Raw genomic sequence first — 17,597 nt, 5'->3', positions numbered from 1 at the left:
GAAAAAAATCTGAGGGATTCATTTGTTAAAACAAAACAAAACAAACAAAAAAAAGATGACCCCCGAACCATCTTCAATGATATTAAAGATTCTCTATTTATTCAGGTTTTGTGAGGTGTGCAATATGGTGCCAGGTGAAAACAAAAATCAGCATTAAGATGTTTGTTTGTTTGTTTGTTTCTGTAGCTCAGTGGTGCATCTAATCTGTCTTCAGTACTGTTTAATTTAAATAAATTCATTTTACCACTAATTGTGTGATTTTGCTTTTACTCTCTGTCACGGTTGCAGGTTTGTGCGCTCTTCCAGAGTGTTTGTTTGATCATGTGGGTTTGTTTTGTTTTTGTGGCCCACATGTATTTGTTTTGGTCACGTGTCATGACGGCACTCAGCTGGATTGATTGTTCGCCAGCTGATAGTCAGTTTGTTACGTGTGCTTATGGTGCTACCTTGTCTGTGCTCAGGACCTGATGAGTTTTTACTGGACCCTGTTTCCTGCCTGATTCCAGCCCTGTTTCTCCTAGTTCTAGCACCGCACTCATTCATTGCTTTTGTTTTGACTGTGTTAATAAATTATTATTTTGCTCACTCGCACTTGGATTCACCTGAACATTATTTACTTGTGACACTCTCGTGTGTTACATGAGAGCTTTAATGATTGAGGTGTAGAATGTTTTTCACTAGCTGGGTAAAACTCTTTTCATTAGTTCAATGGCTATCAGATCTGCTACTGCGATCTGCAGAGTGGATGCGAAAGTACTGATCTGCTGTGTTGTCGCGCGCGTACTAAAGAGCGGTGTTGTCGCGCGCCTACTGAAGGGCGGGACCGAGGGTGTGCCGCGACGCGGGGGCACTTTTGATCATTTTGGAAGGGCACTTTCTATCAAAGACTAAAAAGGGCATGTGCACTGCACAGGTTGAGCCCTATGTGTGCACATGCCTGGTCTGGAGCGTGTCCGGATCTCCGCGTCTCATGGCTTCAAACACCCCCACGTGTTCATTAAGTGTCAGCATTGTCTTCTGAGGCGCAAGTACATTTATTAAATAAAAATAATTGGCGCAGCTTCTTCTACCGCAGTAAATTATTTTTTTACTGTTGATATTTGGCACAAGTTAATCAGAAAGGGATGATTGTGTTCTCTTTGACTTGGATGAAAACGCTGCTTTATTCGCATCTTTTTGGCGTTATTCCAGTTTTGCACAAATTTATGTAATATATTTGAATGGAAACAGATATTGTCTACATTTTTGTCACACACAGAACAAAGTCACGTACGAGAATGGCTTGTCCTTTTTTCATAAATAATTAGCTTAACCTTTGACATGTACTGTTACTAGATTAATGGGATCACTATTCTTTCTAAAAAGTATTTTTAGCACTGCTTACCTTCTAAATGTTATATCAACCTCTATCACTTGATCAATAAAAAGGCAGACACACAAGTGCACTGTTAAATCTATTAAAACTGATAAACGTGTTTAAAAGTTTAGAAACATTTTATAAACGTCACACATTACATTACTTATTTTATTATACTTAAATATTTAAATACTTTAAATTAAAAATTACGCATTAACCAGCTGTTTTCTCATGCTAACTGTCTGTTTCACTGATGGTTGCTTCTTTTTAAATATATACGCTCATATTTGCTATAACTTTGCATGAGCAGATCAAGTTCAGCTGGAGAAAGAAATGCTGACCTCTTTTTTTAAGATGTTGCCATGGTCACTCGTAATATCTGTGCTCCATTGATGATGTCTTTTTATAGTCACGGTGTGCGCACTTAACTCTGAGTTGGTCTACTCAAAGTTGATTGATTTAACTCAGATCCGCTACTCTGAAACCGAAAACTCAGAGTTTTTAATCTCTCGGTAAATCAACTCAGAGTTCAAGTTTAAACTCCGAGTTGTTTGAACCTCCTTACTGAAACAGGCCCCAGATGTGGCAGAGTTTTCTTCTTCTTATTATTATTATTATTATTATTGAATATAAATATATTAACTGCCAACATCACCCCTGAACTTGAAAAACGATCTAACCACTTAGTAGGAACTGTGTGAATGTAATGTTTATCATGGCCTTTACTGCATCTATGATAAGTAACATCACGTTTGGAATCTGAACATGATTGAAAAATCTTGATCATATCTGACCCGATTCATTCACAAAGTCTTTGCACTCAGTCCATTCATGAAACTGTCCAGAGAGAAGGCTGGACAATCTCAGGTTTGGAAAGCTCATTAGATGATGACACTTCTCCTTTCAGCTATTGGCTCCTTGGAGTATCAGTCAAAGTGCAAAAGGTCGGCGGCCACGCGCTCCAGCAGCTGGTTTGGATGATAACATTGCACCCTTCCATGGTTGTTTATCAAGGTATGAATATGTTGTGGACTAATGTTTGTGGATTAGATTGCCTGGTCATTCAGAATGTTATGGATGTGTGGACAGGCGGGAGGCTGAGAGGTGAGTTCTTTGTTGAAATCATTCTATTCTTTGTTGCAGTGTAGTTATCTAGCGAGGCTTCCCTTTAAAGCATGTACGTTACCGAAAGTGGACCGTTGGGAGAGCAGTGAGAGTTCGGCTTCATTACAATGGCTTGGATTGCCGGTGTCTTGAGTTTAGTAAAGTTGCGGCTTGCATTGTGTGGGGCAGTTGGAGCAGAAGTTGGAAGAGCTGGTGTGCCAGCGAGACTTCAGGCTCAATTGCTGGCAAGGCAGCGGCTGAGGTTTTGGGGAGAGCGGGGTTCTGGCTGAAGTCGTTGTTGTTGTTGTTTGTTTGGTCTTCCATGTCAAATGTAAATGATGCTGAAGTGTAGGTTAAATGCTGGAGTGTTTGTAGCGGGAAACATTCTTCCAAAATGAAGATAGAGAAGTAGGGAGAAAACGATCCATTTATAGTAAACTAGAATTACTCTGATTGGATTATTACTGATTACAGATGAGCAACCAGTAGTGCTCAATCATATCATGCAATTTAGAGTAACTCTACCACCGCTGCTTTACTTCTGTTATTAACCCTTTTGCTGGTGGGTTTAAAATATTCTGGATCCAGGAGTCAGTTTTTTTAGATGACCATTATTTTAAAACGTTCATGTCAGGGTTTCAGGAAGGATGAGGGAGCGAGGACTCAATTGCAACATAAGATGGTATTTATTAATAAAAATAAAACAAAAAGGACAAAAACCACCCCAAGGGGGAAAAACATAACTATAAAACAAACACTCAAACAAACTTGGATGGGCTGGCAGGACAAACAGGACTGGATAGCACACGACATGGAAATAACGACGACGAACTGGCAAATGACTGAAAACATGAGGGGGATTATAAAGCAAAAAGTAAATTGACACACAGGTGAACATAACAAACTAATAATGAGTAAACAGGGAGGGTGGGACTAGACAATAGACGGGAGAGCGCATGACACAGAGAGACAATACAAGCCATGCGCTCACATAGCACAACACTGAAGCACACGACAAAAGCACGTGACCAATGTACACACAGAGCCACGTGCTTTGACAACAGACGCAAGACACGAGCACACGGTGAATGAAAGCACTCACCGTGCGCTCACACACGCAGCGTGCATGCTTCATCCCAGCGCCGACCAAAACCGAAACCAACAAGACTGAGACGCTGGGAATGAAACACCACGCTGCTGACAGACGAACACAAACACGAGTATAAGAGCGCACGCGTCTGAGGGACGCAGAGCGCGCGCGCGGCCGCGTCAATCAGGAGCGCGCACACTCTGCGTACACCCACGACGGCGCGCGCACACAGAGACAGAAACAGGACCAGACATGGGTAGTGTCCGAGTTCTGCCACCAAAACAAGAATTTACAAGACCAGAGTGGCAGAACCCTGACACTAGCCCCCCCCAAAAGGGACGCCACCTGGCGTCCCTAAAGGGAACATCCAACAAGGGACAAGACCGACAAGAAACACCACAAGACAACAAAACAGGCAACATCAACAAACACAAGACCGGGAGGTGAACAGGCAAGACGACATGAAGGGGGGGAGGGAGGGGAGCCAAGCCAGACCCAACAAGACAAACAAGGGAGGGATGGGAGGGCAAGACCAGGGAGGATCAGGAGGGACAGTCCAGGGTGGGGACAGCAGGTCGGGGGCCCCGGCAAGGAACCAGGGTGGAGCCGGAGGGTCAGTCCAGGGTGGGAGAGGGGCACACCAAGGTGGAGCAGGAGGAACAATCCAGGGACAATCTATCAGAGGAGACAAGGCAGTAGGACGGTAGGAAGCCGGCTGGGCTGGAGGCCTGTGGGGAGCCGGCTGGGCTGGAGGCCTGTGGGGAGCCGGCTGGGCTGGAGGCCTGTGGGGAGCTGGCTGGGCTGGAGGCCTGTGGGGAGCCGGCAGGGCTGGAGACCAGAGGGGAGCCGGCAGGGCAGGGAGCCGGGCTGGGGCCGGCAGGGCAAGGCGTCTGGGAGGTGCAGGCAGGGCAAGGCGTCTGGGAGGTGCCGGCAGGGCAAGGCGTCTGGGAGGTGCCGGCAGGGCAAGGCGTCTGGGAGGTGCCGGCAGGGCAAGGCATCTGCGAGGGGCCGGCAGGGCAGGGAGCCGGGCTGGGGCCGGCTGGGCAAGACGTCTGGGTGGCGCCGGCAGGGCAAGGAGCCGGGCCGTGGCCGGCTGGGCAAGACGTCTGGGTAGCGCCGGCAGGGCAAGGAGCCGGGCTGGGGCCGGCTGGGCAAGACGTCTGGCAAGACGTCTGGGTGGCGCCGGCAGGGCAAGGAGCCGGGTTGGTGCCGGCAGGGCTAGACGTCTGGGTGGCGCCGGCAGGGCAAGGAGCAGGGCTGGGACCGGCTGGGCAAGACGACTGGGTGGCGCCGGCAGGGCAAGACGTCTGGGTGGCGCCGGCAGGGCAAGGAGCCGGGCTGTGGCCGGCTGGGCAAGACGTCTGGGAGGTGCCGGCAGGGAAGGGCGTCCAGGGGCTGGAGCCGACACTGGAGGGCGCTCAGGGGCTGGAGCCGACACTGGAGGGCGCTCAGGGGCTGGAGCCGACACTGGAGGGCGCTCAGGGGCTGGAGCCGACACTGGAGGGCGCTCAGGGGCTGGAGCCGACACTGGAGGGCGCTCAGGGGCTGGAGCCGACACTGGAGGGCGCTCAGTGGCTGGAGCCGACACTGGAGGGCGCTCTGGGGCTGGAGCCGACACTGGAGGGCGCTCTGGGGGTGGAGCCGACACTGGAGGGCGCTCTGGGGCTGGAGCCGACACTGGAGGGCGCTCTGGGGCTGGAGCCGACACTGGAGGGCGCTCTGGGGCTGATGCAGCAGTTTGGGCAGCCCTCTTTCTCTGCAGCCTCCGTTTACTCGACCGAGTCAGAGGGAGGTCATGAGCTGCACTCGTAGAGGAAGGAGGGGTGGAGTATTTGCCACAATCAGCTGGAGGTGGTGTGAGGATCTGCCAATCCTTGCGGTGGTGGAGATAAAGCGAGAAGCCCCAGAAGTCCAACACCCCAAGCTGATCCATCTCCCACTGTGGCAGGGGTTCATCGAGACAGAGATTAAAAGCTTCCTTCAGAGTGGCGTCATCAAACTCAAGCCCCCTAGCATAAGTCCAAAAAAACTGGGCAAAGCTTTTTACCTCCAGACCTTGCTGGCGGGCCGACACCAGCCCCTGAAGGCGCCTCTGTCTCTCCTCTGCTGTGGTGGGTGGAAGGATAATTATGCTCATCCTGTTGCTGAGTCCTCTGTTTGGCCAGTTCGTACTGTCAGGGTTTCAGGAAGGATGAGGGAGCGAAGACTCAATTGCAACATAAGATGGTATTTATTAATAAAAATAAAACAAAAAGGACAAAAACCACCCCAAGGGGGAAAAACATAACTATAAAACAAACACTCAAACAAACTTGGATGGGCTGGCAGGACAAACAGGACTGGATAGCACACGACATGGAAATAACGACGACGAACTGGCAAATGACTGAAAACATGAGGGGGATTATAAAGCAAAAAGTAAATTGAACACAGGTGAACATGACAAACTAATAATGAGTAAACAAGGAGGGTGGGACTAGACAATAGACGGGAGAGCGCATGACACAGAGAGACAATACAAGCCATGCGCTCACATAACACAACACTGAAGCACACGACAAAAGCACGTGACCAATGTACACACAGAGCCACGTGCTTTGACAACAGACGCAAGACACGAGCACACGGTGAATGAAAGCACTCACCGTGCGCTCACACACGCAGCGTGCATGCTTCATCCCAGCGCCGACCAAAACCGAAACCAACAAGACTGAGACGCTGGGAATGAAACACCACGCTGCTGACAGACGAACACAAACACGAGTATAAGAGCGCACGCGTCTGAGGGACGCAGAGCGCGCGCGGCCGCGTCAATCAGGAGCGCGCACACTCTGCGTACACCCACGACGGCGCGCGCACACAGAGATAGAAACAGGACCAGACATGGGTAGTGTCCGAGTTCTGCCACCAAAACAAGAATTTACAAGACCAGAGTGGCAGAACCCTGACACGTTCTTAATGTTTCCGTGACGATGCATCATCAGCAGTTCATTCATCAGTTACTCTCTAAATACATGCAAGTGAGTGTCTGGTGAACTTAAAGTAGATTCAACTTTATAGTTACTTTTACCATGTGTATCTGATATGAATAAAACACATCAGCAATTTATATCTGAATTGATTGTTGGATTTTCATAGACTTTTTTTGTGTGTTTTACATACTCTTAATGTTTTGTTTTACTAGTGCTTGTTTGTATTTACATGTAAATGTTTATCTAAAACATAAAATAAGCATTAGGCAGTTAAAACGCTGCGTAATTGTGATGATATGACGCGTCCTTCTCTGGCTCAGTGCCAGGTCATGCACCTGCTGTTGAACTCCTTCCCTCCTCATCCCTGTCTATGAGGCGCTGAACTCTGTATCAGTGTGCGAGAGAGACCGTGTTCACTCCGCTCTGCATTGACTTAAGTGTTTTTTTTTTAATAATCAAATGTTCCTGTGTCGTGCGACACAACGAATAAATCATGAAATCTGTTGCCAACTCTTTGAGTAATTGATTTTAATCAATTTAATCGATTAAATGTTGCAGCCCTAATACAAGTATCTGACATTTCCCAGAACAGGATCCAGCCAGATCTTGCTCAAATTAAGCTCTGATTTATATACATTTATATATTTATAATGTCCCGCTGGGCAGCAATTTACACAACTATTTTTGAAGTGTTGTGAATTAAGCGTGCTTGGACGAATGTCCGCATGTGGCCAATAGCAAGGAGCCAGCCAGCAATCACAGAGAAACACTCCATGGCAACGCTGCTGTAACTTTCACTCATTGGAAAATGTTTCTCTGTCTGCGTCAAGTTCAGCTGATGTCCCGCCCCCGAGAGCCATATACCCCACTGTGATTGGTGGGCTCGTTCAGCTCCACAAACAAAACTATAAAGTGCCATACATATCAAACTCAACATCAATACTGTGTATTTCCTCTACACAGACTACAGAGCTGTAATCTCAAGGGGGAAAAACATAACTATAAAACAAACACTCAAACAAACTTGGATGGGCTGGCAGGACAAACAGGACTGGATAGCACACGACATGGAAATAACGACGACGAACTGGCAAATGACTGAAAACATGAGGGGGATTATAAAGCAAAAAGTAAATTGAACACAGGTGAACATGACAAACTAATAATGAGTAAACAAGGAGGGTGGGACTAGACAATAGACGGGAGAGCGCATGACACAGAGAGACAATACAAGCCATGCGCTCACATAACACAAACTGAAGCACACGACAAAAGCACGTGACCAATGTACACACAGAGCCACGTGCTTTGACAACAGACGCAAGACACGAGCACACGGTGAATGAAAGCACTCACCGTGCGCTCACACACGCAGCGTGCATGCTTCATCCCAGCGCCGACCAAAACCGAAACCAACAAGACTGAGACGCTGGGAATGAAACACCACGCTGCTGACAGACGAACACAAACACGAGTATAAGAGCGCACGCGTCTGAGGGACGCAGAGCGCGCGCGGCCGCGTCAATCAGGAGCGCGCACACTCTGCGTACACCCACGACGGCGCGCGCACAAAGAGATAGAAACAGGACCAGACATGGGTAGTGTCCGAGTTCTGCCACCAAAACAAGAATTTACAAGACCAGAGTGGCAGAACCCTGACACGTTCTTAATGTTTCCGTGACGATGCATCATCAGCAGTTCATTCATCAGTTACTCTCTAAATACATGCAAGTGAGTGTCTGGTGAACTTAAAGTAGATTCAACTTTATAGTTACTTTTACCATGTGTATCTGATATGAATAAAACACATCAGCAATTTATATCTGAATTGATTGTTGGATTTTCATAGACTTTTTTTGTGTGTTTTACATACTCTTAATGTTTTGTTTTACTAGTGCTTGTTTGTATTTACATGTAAATGTTTATCTAAAACATAAAATAAGCATTAGGCAGTTAAAACGCTGCATAATTGTGATGATATGACGCGTCCTTCTCTGGCTCAGTGCCAGGTCATGCACCTGCTGTTGAACTCCTTCCCTCCTCATCCCTGTCTATGAGGCGCTGAACTCTGTATCAGTGTGCGAGAGAGACCGTGTTCACTCCGCTCTGCATTGACTTAAGTGTTTTTTTTTTAATAATCAAATGTTCCTGTGTCGTGCGACACAACGAATAAATCATGAAATCTGTTGCCAACTCTTTGAGTAATTGATTTTAATCAATTTAATCGATTAAATGTTGCAGCCCTAATACAAGTATCTGACATTTCCCAGAACAGGATCCAGCCAGATCTTGCTCAAATTAAGCTCTGATTTATATACATTTATATATTTATAATGTCCCGCTGGGCAGCAATTTACACAACTATTTTTGAAGTGTTGTGAATTAAGCGTGCTTGGACGAATGTCCGCATGTGGCCAATAGCAAGGAGCCAGCCAGCAATCACAGAGAAACACTCCATGGCAACACTGCTGTAACTTTCACTCATTGGAAAATGTTTCTCTGTCTGCGTCAAGTTCAGCTGATGTCCCGCCCCCGAGAGCCATATACCCCACTGTGATTGGTGGGCTCGTTCAGCTCCACAAACAAAACTATAAAGTGCCATACATATCAAACTCAACATCAATACTGTGTATTTCCTCTACACAGACTACAGAGCTGTAATCTCACTGTTCAGTGCTGTGAGAGTTTGTCTTCAGTGCTACAATCCTAAAACTGTGTGCTGAGAGAGCTGGACCTGAGTAACAATGACCTGCAGGATTCAGGAGTGAAGAAGCTCTCTGATGGACTGAAGAAACCAGAGTGTAAACTGGAGATACTGAGATAAATGGTTCTCCACTCAACAGGAACTACAAAAAGAGAGTTACATATTGGGTTAACTCAGTGTATTGGCAGATTGGCAATTTATATGGGTGTGATTTTATTCATATCTATACAAGTCTGTGAGTAAAGGCAAATATATTCAAAAGCATTACTGAGTAAAATACAAAATATTGAATTATCTAATTCTTTTTCTGATATACAGAAGTATTACTGTAAAACAGTTAATCAGTGTATTTATAGATTATTTAAAGAGTTCACACTTAGTTGATGATTAATTATAAAAGCTTGTTTGGCATGCTGTCCCGGGAGAGAGCCCTGAGCTGATGAGATCCTCGAGCCCAGGGCTCCCTCCCGTTGCAAGGCAGGAGGGAAGTTTGAGCTCAGGTAGATCTCGAAAACTCCCCTGCTGTAGTAACCAATGAACAGTAAGTGAATGCTCTTGGAGATAACTATGTACTAGAAGCATATCTATGTTGCCAACTTGGATTATTCAATTAACTTAATTGCATGTTTTTAGGCGGTGGGAGGAAACCGGGGAACCCGGGGGAAACCCACATGAGCACGGGGAGAAGTGCAAACTCCACACATAAATGTCTGCTGGTTTGGTAAAGCCTGGAACCAGAGACATTCTTGCTGTGAGGCAACAGTGCTACGCACTGGGCCACCGTGTCGCCCATCTAAGAAGGAGGAGTAGGGGTGGAAGGGGGGGACTCTTCAAAACTAAGATAGCAGTGGAATGAAACGTTCGAGGTTACAGAAGTAACCCTTCGTTCCCCGAGGAGGGGAACGGAAGTGCCATAAGTGGATTTGATCTTAAAATACATGTATGGGAGGATTAGGTTAAGAAGCCGCTTGTCTGAAAGAGTATTGAACGGGCCAATAAAAACAATGAATTGGCAGCGTAAGCTTGCGCAGGTGTGCTGCATTGCCAATTAACTAAGCAAATAAGCACACCTGGCGCCAGCAAACGCCACCCTTTTTAAGCTGAAGAGACTTTTTAACAGCTAAGGGACAGTCAATTAACCGTGGCGGAATAAGCATATGGGATCGCCAGAGGGGATCGCACACATAGCCGGCACCTATACTCAAAAACGCGGGCTGACCAGCGGGCAGACCTAACGTAGTGGGCCAGCAAGTGACTCCTTCGCTGAGTCAGTGCTGGGGGCCTCGGAGGAATCTGCAGGGCTCAACGAACGGGGAACTTACTGACAGACAGGAAGGTGCACATCTCTCCGTGTTAGGGAAAAAGGCACCGCAAGCGTGTTACAACACCCCACCGAGTTGTTTCCTCAATCACCAAGTGTTACCTAATACCCTTGAGGAAACCGGCTCCACTCGCAGATTGTAAAACCTTGCAAATGTGTTGGGTGTCGCCCAGCCCGCAGCTCTACAGATGTCTGTTAAAGAGGCGCCGCGTGCACGTGCCCAAGAGGATGCAACACACTGAGTGGAGTGCGCACGCACTCCCGGTGGACGCGGCTGACCTCTGCTCAAATAAGCACAAGAAATGGCATCCACAATCCAGTGGGATAATCGTTGTTTGGTCACGGCACTTCCCTGCTGCCGTCCGCCATAACAGACAAAGAGCTGCTCAGAAGATCTAAAGTACTGAGTACGGTCCACATAAATGCGCAGAGCGCGAACTGGACAGAGTAAAGGAAGGGCTGGGTCTGCCTCCTCCGGGGGCAGCACTAGCAGGGTTACTACCTGATCTCTAAAGGGAGTGGTAGGAACCTTGGGCACATAACCCGAGCGGGGTCTCAGGATAACGTAAGAAAAATCCGGCCCGAATTCCAGGCAGGAGTCACTGACCGAAAATGCCTCCAGGTCCCCTACCCTCTTAATGGAGGCCAACGCGACCAGCAGAGCTGTCTTCAGGGACAGAAATCTTAAGGATACTGAATCCAGTGACTTGAAGGGATCAAATCTCAGGCTTGTGAGAACGAGGGCGAGATCCCAAGAGGGCGTGAGAGGGGGGCGAGTTGGATTAATTCGCCTAGCGCCTCTGAGGAACCGGATGATGAGGTTATGCTTTCCCACGGTGCCACCAGCTACCGCGTCGTGATAAGCGGAGATGGCGACAACGTAAACCTTGAGAGGGGAGGGCGACAGCCTACTATCCAGCTTCTCTTGAAGGAAAGAGAGCACAACACTGATCTGGCAAGTTCGGGGGTCTTCTCTGCGAGAGACACACCATTCAGTGAATAGACTCCACTTCAGGGCATAGGCGCGCCTCGTGGGGGGGGGGGCTCTAGCCTGAGTGATGGTATCAACCACCGCAGACGGCAGGTTACCTAAGTCTTCCTCGCATCTAGGGACCACACGTGGAGGTTCCAGAGATCGGGGCGAGGGTGCCAGATGGTGCCCTGTCCCTGAGAAAGTAGGTCCTCTCTCAAAGGGATCTGCCAGGGAAGGGCCGTCGCGAGGAGGGAGAGCTCTGATATCCAGGTCCAGTTGGGCCAGAGGGGCGCAACTAGCAAAAACGCATACTTGCGTGTGCCCCGAGGCCAGCTGTGGGCCAGTGCATCTGTGCCGAGAGTGCCCTCGGTCAGGGAATAGAACAACTGGCAATGAGCGTTCTCGGGGGAGGCAAACAGATCGATCTGGGCCTCCCCGAATCGCGCCCATATTAGCTGATCAGACTCGGGGTGGAGTCTCCATTCTCCATAGTGAACCTGCTGCCGTGAGAGCGCATCGGCTGCACGATTGAGCATACCTGGGATGTGAATGGCGCGCAGCGATTTCAGCCACGGGTGATTCCAGAGGAGCAGAAGGCGGGCGAGCTGAGACATGCGGCGAGAGCGCGTACCCCCCATGTGGTTGATATACGCTACCGCCGCCATACTGTCCGTCCTGACCAGCACGTGTTGCCGCTCCAACACTGGAAAAAAACGGCAGAGAGCGAGGAACAATGCCAACAGCTCTAGGCGATTGATATGCCAATGCAGCTGGGCACCTTTCCACAGGCCCGCAGCTGCATGCCCGCAACACACAGCTCCCCAGCCCGTGTTGGAAGCATCTGTTGAGACAACAACATGACTGGACGCCTGTCCCAGAGGCACACCGGCCTGCAGGAACGAGGGTTCGTTCCAGGGGCTGAGGGTGCGGCGACACAGCGCAGTAACCGAGACTCAGTGTGTGCCTGCATGCCATGCGCGTCTTGGGACTCGATCAAGAAGCCAGTGCTGAAGTGGTCTCATGTGGAGCAGTCCGAGCGGCGTGACAGCCGCAGCGCATGCCATATGCCCCAGGAGCCTCTGAAAGTATTTCAGTGGGACCACTACCTTGCTGTCGAGCACCCTCAGACAGCTCAGCAACAGGCGAGCGCGCTCTCTGGAGAGGCGCGCTACCATGGTGACCAAGTCCAGCTCCATCCCGAGAAAAGAGATCCTCTGCACCGGGACGAGTTTGCTCTTTTCTTGGTTGACCTGCAACCCCAATAGGCGAAGATGCCGGAGCACCTTGTCTCTGTGCATAGTCAATTGCTCCCGCGAGTGGGCTAAAATCAGCCAGTCTTCGAGATAATTGAGTATGCGGATGCCCGCGAGCCAAAGGGTCGCTAAGGCACCCTCCGCGAGTTTAGTGAAGACCTGCGGAGACAGAGAGAGCCTAAAGGGGAGGACCTTGTATTGCCACGCTCGATCTTCTAATGCAAACCGCAGAAACTGACGGTGGCGTGGAAGAATGGAGACGTGGAAATACGTGTCCTTCAGGTCTATAGCTGCAAACCAATCCTGAGGACGAATTCATCGGAGGATGCGCTTCTGCATGAGCATTCTGAATGGCAGCTTGTGAAGACAGCGGTTCAAAACATGCAGATCTAGGATTGGCCCTGACCCACTGCTTTTTTGGGTACGATGAAGTACGGGCTGTAAAACCCGCTCTCCATCTCGGCTGGAGGAACTGGCTCGATTGCACCCTTCGCAAGCAGGGCAGCAATCTCCTCTCGTAAGACAGGGGCGGACAGGGGGTTGACCCTGGTGAAATACATGCCCGTGAACTTGGGAGGCCGTTTCGAGAACTGAAGCTCGTAGCTTAGTCTGACTGTGCGTATGAGCCACCGCGAGGGACTGGCCCATGCTAACCAGGCAGGCAGAGCCCTCGCTAATGGCGTCATCACAACAACTGCTGGTGTACCAGTGGTGGGGCAGCGCGAAGCAGGTGTGCTGATCCGGGGAGCGCGAGGGTCCCACAGAAGAGCTGGAGGAGAGCAAATCGCTCTGGCTCCGCACCCTAACTCCGGAGAGGGGGCTTGGGGGCTGGGAGAAAGGAGACCATCCCCCCAGCGCCCGTGAGCCGTTGGCGGAGCATGCAGACCCTGTGAGCTGAGAGGTGGCGCGTCCCAGACTCGCAGGGCTTGAGCTGTCTCATCCGGGGAAGGGGAAAAGTGCTCTTTGACTGAATTTTTGGTGGCACTGAAAAGTACCGTTGGAATATGGGCCCCGCCCTCTAGCGGGGAAAGAGCAAATTTCCTCTTCTCTGGATGGCCTGTCTCAGGGACGCTTCGTGGTCCGTTTACCGGACTTAGCGGCACCCTGGGCAGGAGGGGCTACCGGCTTCCGGCTTGCTCGACACGCCCGCTTCGCCGGAGGGGGGGGCGGGGGAGCGGCCATTGGCGGGCGCTCTCGGCGAGGAGCAGTGGAGGTGGATGGCTCGGCGGACGGAGCGGGCTTACGGTCCCGCCAATAGATGACATTGGCCATCGCATCCGACTGCTCCTTGACCGCCCTGAATTGCTGGGTGGATTCACCGACGGTGTCAGCGAACAGGCCAGCCTGGGTTATGGGCGAGTCAAGAAAGCGAACTTTGTCAACATCGCGCATATCAGCCAGGTTTAGCCAGAGGTGGCGTTCCTGGATCACAAGTGTGGACATCGTCTTCCCCAGCGCACACGCAGCGGACTTAGTAGTCCTGAGAGCATAGTCGGTCGCGGTGCGCAGCTCGTGTAACAAGCCTGGGTTAGACCCACCCTCGTGCAGCTCGGTCAGCGCCTGCGCTTGGTAGCGCTGGTAGGTGGCCATCGCGTGCAAGTTGGAAGCAGCCTGGCCCGCAGCCTTGTAAGCTCTAGCTCCGAGGGAGGCAGATAACCTACAGGCTTTGGATGGGAGACGGGACGGACTGCACCAAGTAGGGGCGCCACGCGGACAAAGATTGACCGCAATGGCACGCTCCACCAGCGGGATCGCCTCATACCCCCTGGCAGCTCCACCATCAAGGGTGGTGAGGGCAGAGGCGGATGCAGCGCGGGCAGAGAAAGGTGCCCTCCAGGACTGCGTGAGCCTACTGTGCACCTCCGGGAAGAAGGGGACGAGAGTCTTCAAAGGCTTTGCCTTTTGGTCCTCTACATAACACCCATCTAGTCGGTCCGGCCGCGGGGCTGGGGGATGAACCATCTCCAACCCGACGGCCAAAGCAGCCCGGGAAAGCATGGCTAACATGTCCGCTTCAGGATCAGTTTTGACGGCACGCGCTTGCCCAGAGGGGGCGAGCGGGTCCGGATCATCGTCGGACAATGAAAGCCCACCCTCCGATGCTGCGGAGGACATCTGGTCTCCGGTGTCAGCGAGCGTGAGAGCTACCATCTGGTTAGACGGATCACTCCCAATACCCGAAGATTGGATGGAGCGTTTAGAGGAACGAGAGGACCGCGAGCCCTTGGGCGGCAGATTATCTCCCGCTGAAACCCTCAGATCTGCCCGAGCGCCTGCTGCAGAGCAGGACGTTACTGGGGTGGCTCGCTCTCTTATGAAAGCTAGCCGCGATCTCAACTGCGCGACAATCTTGGCATCGCAGTGACGACATGAACCGCCCCCGAGCACCACATTAACATGCTGGACCCCCAAACATGTAATGCAGTGATCGTGTCCATCATCCGGAGCCAGGAAACCTGAAACGCACAGTCGAAGCGCCATTCTGAAAAAGACGTGCTGCACGACTGTGTTGCTCTTTTAGGAAATTGCAACAATACGCACCGCTCTGGAAGACCGGACCCAAAGGAACGCCAGGCAAGGGAGAAACCCAGCTCGACCATCTGCTGCTGCGTAGACTCGATCTGGACTGGAAGGCACTCGTTCACTCGACGTCGCTGTAGATCAGCAAGAGGAACCCTCATGAACTCGATCAGAAAAGTCTCTGAAGCGAACAGGATGGCGTTTGCTGGCGCCAGGTGTGCTTATATGCTCAGTTAATTGGCGATGCAGCACACCTGCGCAAGCTTACGCTGCCAATTCATTGTTTTCATTGGCCCGTTCAATACTCTTTCAGACAAGCTGCTTCTGATCCAAATCCTCCCATACGTGGATTATAACATCAAATCCACTTATAGCACTGGAGTTCCCCAACCGAAGGGGAACCCAGGGTATTTATAGTAGTTTAGGAGTGGGGGGTGGAGGGGGGTTGGGGACTCTCCTGCAGGAGTTGAAGCTCGTTTTAGTCACTCCTGCGAGAGTTAGAGCTGAGGATTGAGGGCCTAAGCGGAAGGAAGAAAAATAGCGAAATGAGCGACGCTGAAAGAAAACAGCGGAGAACTCGAAAAAGAAAGAAATTGGGAAATAGAAGGCTAAGGAGATAAGGGAGAAGATCAAAGAAGGGTAAAAGTAGCGGAAGCACTCAACGCTGTAAGGAAGAAAGAAGGGGCAGATAATTGCCAGGTGGAGGATCTCGACGGGGCAGTAAGACTTGGGAGGAGGGAGGGGGTAGTGAAGGCTCTTACTGGAGATGGAAGTGAAGTGGTGGCCGAGAATGGGCTTGGGGTGACTGCGAGAGTCGAAGCTCAGTTTGAACCCCTGCAGGAGTCAAAGCATGGTGAGGGAAGGAGCATAGCAGGCTTAGTAGCATACGTACAACCTGTACAACATATGCGCGCACCCATAGACTCACATACTCATTCGCTTGCACATGCATATGCATACCTAAACGTACGCCCGCACCTATATACATACACACGTGCAAATATGCATGTATACATGTGCATCCACACACCGTATCTGCGCATGCAAAAACACACGTACCCATGCGCACCCATACACATGCACACACGCACGCACACGTACACACACTCAAGCCTACGTAGGGTAGAGCTCGAACCCTTAGTTGGAGTGTGGTATTAGCTGGTTAGGGCTAGCTGGGCTGTCCTGAGGTGGGATTGGCTGGGGCGAATGTAAGCTTTGAAGGCATCGGAGGACTAGCGGCCTAGGGTCTGGATGACCTTTGTGAGCTGCTGTGGTGGCTGCCCCAATTCTAAATGAATGGCTGGAAAACAATTCAGGGGAGAAGCCCGAAAGGCGAAGGACTTCTTTCAGGTGTTTTGAAACCAAAAACGGGTTACTGGATGTTTAGCGTCTTCAGTAAAAAGTGGGGCATGTGGGTAAGACTCCTTTGATCTCTTTAAATGGAGAAAAGCTAGGAGAGTTTGGAATGGCTGTGTGGGGGAAAAAAATTAAATATGTAAATGAAATGCCCTTTGCCTGTCTGATCTGTTTTGCTTTGTCTAATAAAAAAGGCCAGGGTTTCGGCATTCAGCAATGTTAGATCAGATATAGTAGGGTGTATGGCAGGGTTAAATTTGGATGCAATAGCCATTACTGAACACCTCAGGAAGCCAAAATAGCCAGAGTAAACATGGCGTTCTGTGTACGGGCTGGATGCAATGGGGGTTTATGGCAATATCATTTGTGAATAATTTGGGACAGGTGTTGGATACTGTTCTGCTTCTGGTGCCAAGAGCCGAAATTTCTGAAAAAGAAAGCGAGAGAGAATCAGCAATTTGATTTTTGCAACCTGAAACATGTTCAACAGTCATAATGAATTGTTTTAGGGCTGACTTCTAAACAAGGTGTCTTAATAAGGGCATAATTGAAAGTGCATGCGAGCATCCTTTATTAATGCAATGAAGGGGGCTTCGTTGTCATAATAAACTGGAATACTAGAGATGGACCATTTGTTTCCCCACAGGAGAGCAGCTACGACTATGGGTAGTTCGAAAAGGGCAGATGATTGCTGATTTTTTGGGTAAACTGAGCACTTATGGGGGCCACGTTGAAGCGAACCAGTGACCCTGGTAAAAGCCACCAAACCTGGGTGAGGGGGCAGTGTCAGTGAATAAGTTAATATCCACCGTAGAAGAATTTAGGTTGCTGTAGAAAAGGATCAGCCGTTCCATTGCTTAAGGAAATAAATCCATGAAAGTTCATTGCGACGGGGTTTAGAAGAGTTATTGCATTTTCTAAACTGGGGACCGAAGAGGAGAGCTGAA

The 17,597-nt window shown here is 50.0% G+C and overlaps 1 protein-coding gene across 1 annotated transcript in view; it reads left to right on the top strand.

Moving 5' to 3' along the window:
• Window positions 1-17,597, top strand: part of LOC141381693 (uncharacterized) — an 835,171-nt gene that overhangs the window by 257,700 nt on the left and 559,874 nt on the right. The window lies entirely within an intron of this gene.

The sequence above is a fragment of the Danio rerio genome, chromosome 4 (genome assembly GCF_052040795.2).
Source record: "Danio rerio strain M-AB ecotype USA chromosome 4, GRCz13ab, whole genome shotgun sequence".
Classification (NCBI taxonomy): domain Eukaryota; kingdom Metazoa; phylum Chordata; class Actinopteri; order Cypriniformes; family Danionidae; genus Danio; species Danio rerio.
The sequence above is the reverse complement of the archived record's forward strand: the minus strand, read 5'-3'. Positions and strand labels throughout refer to the sequence as shown.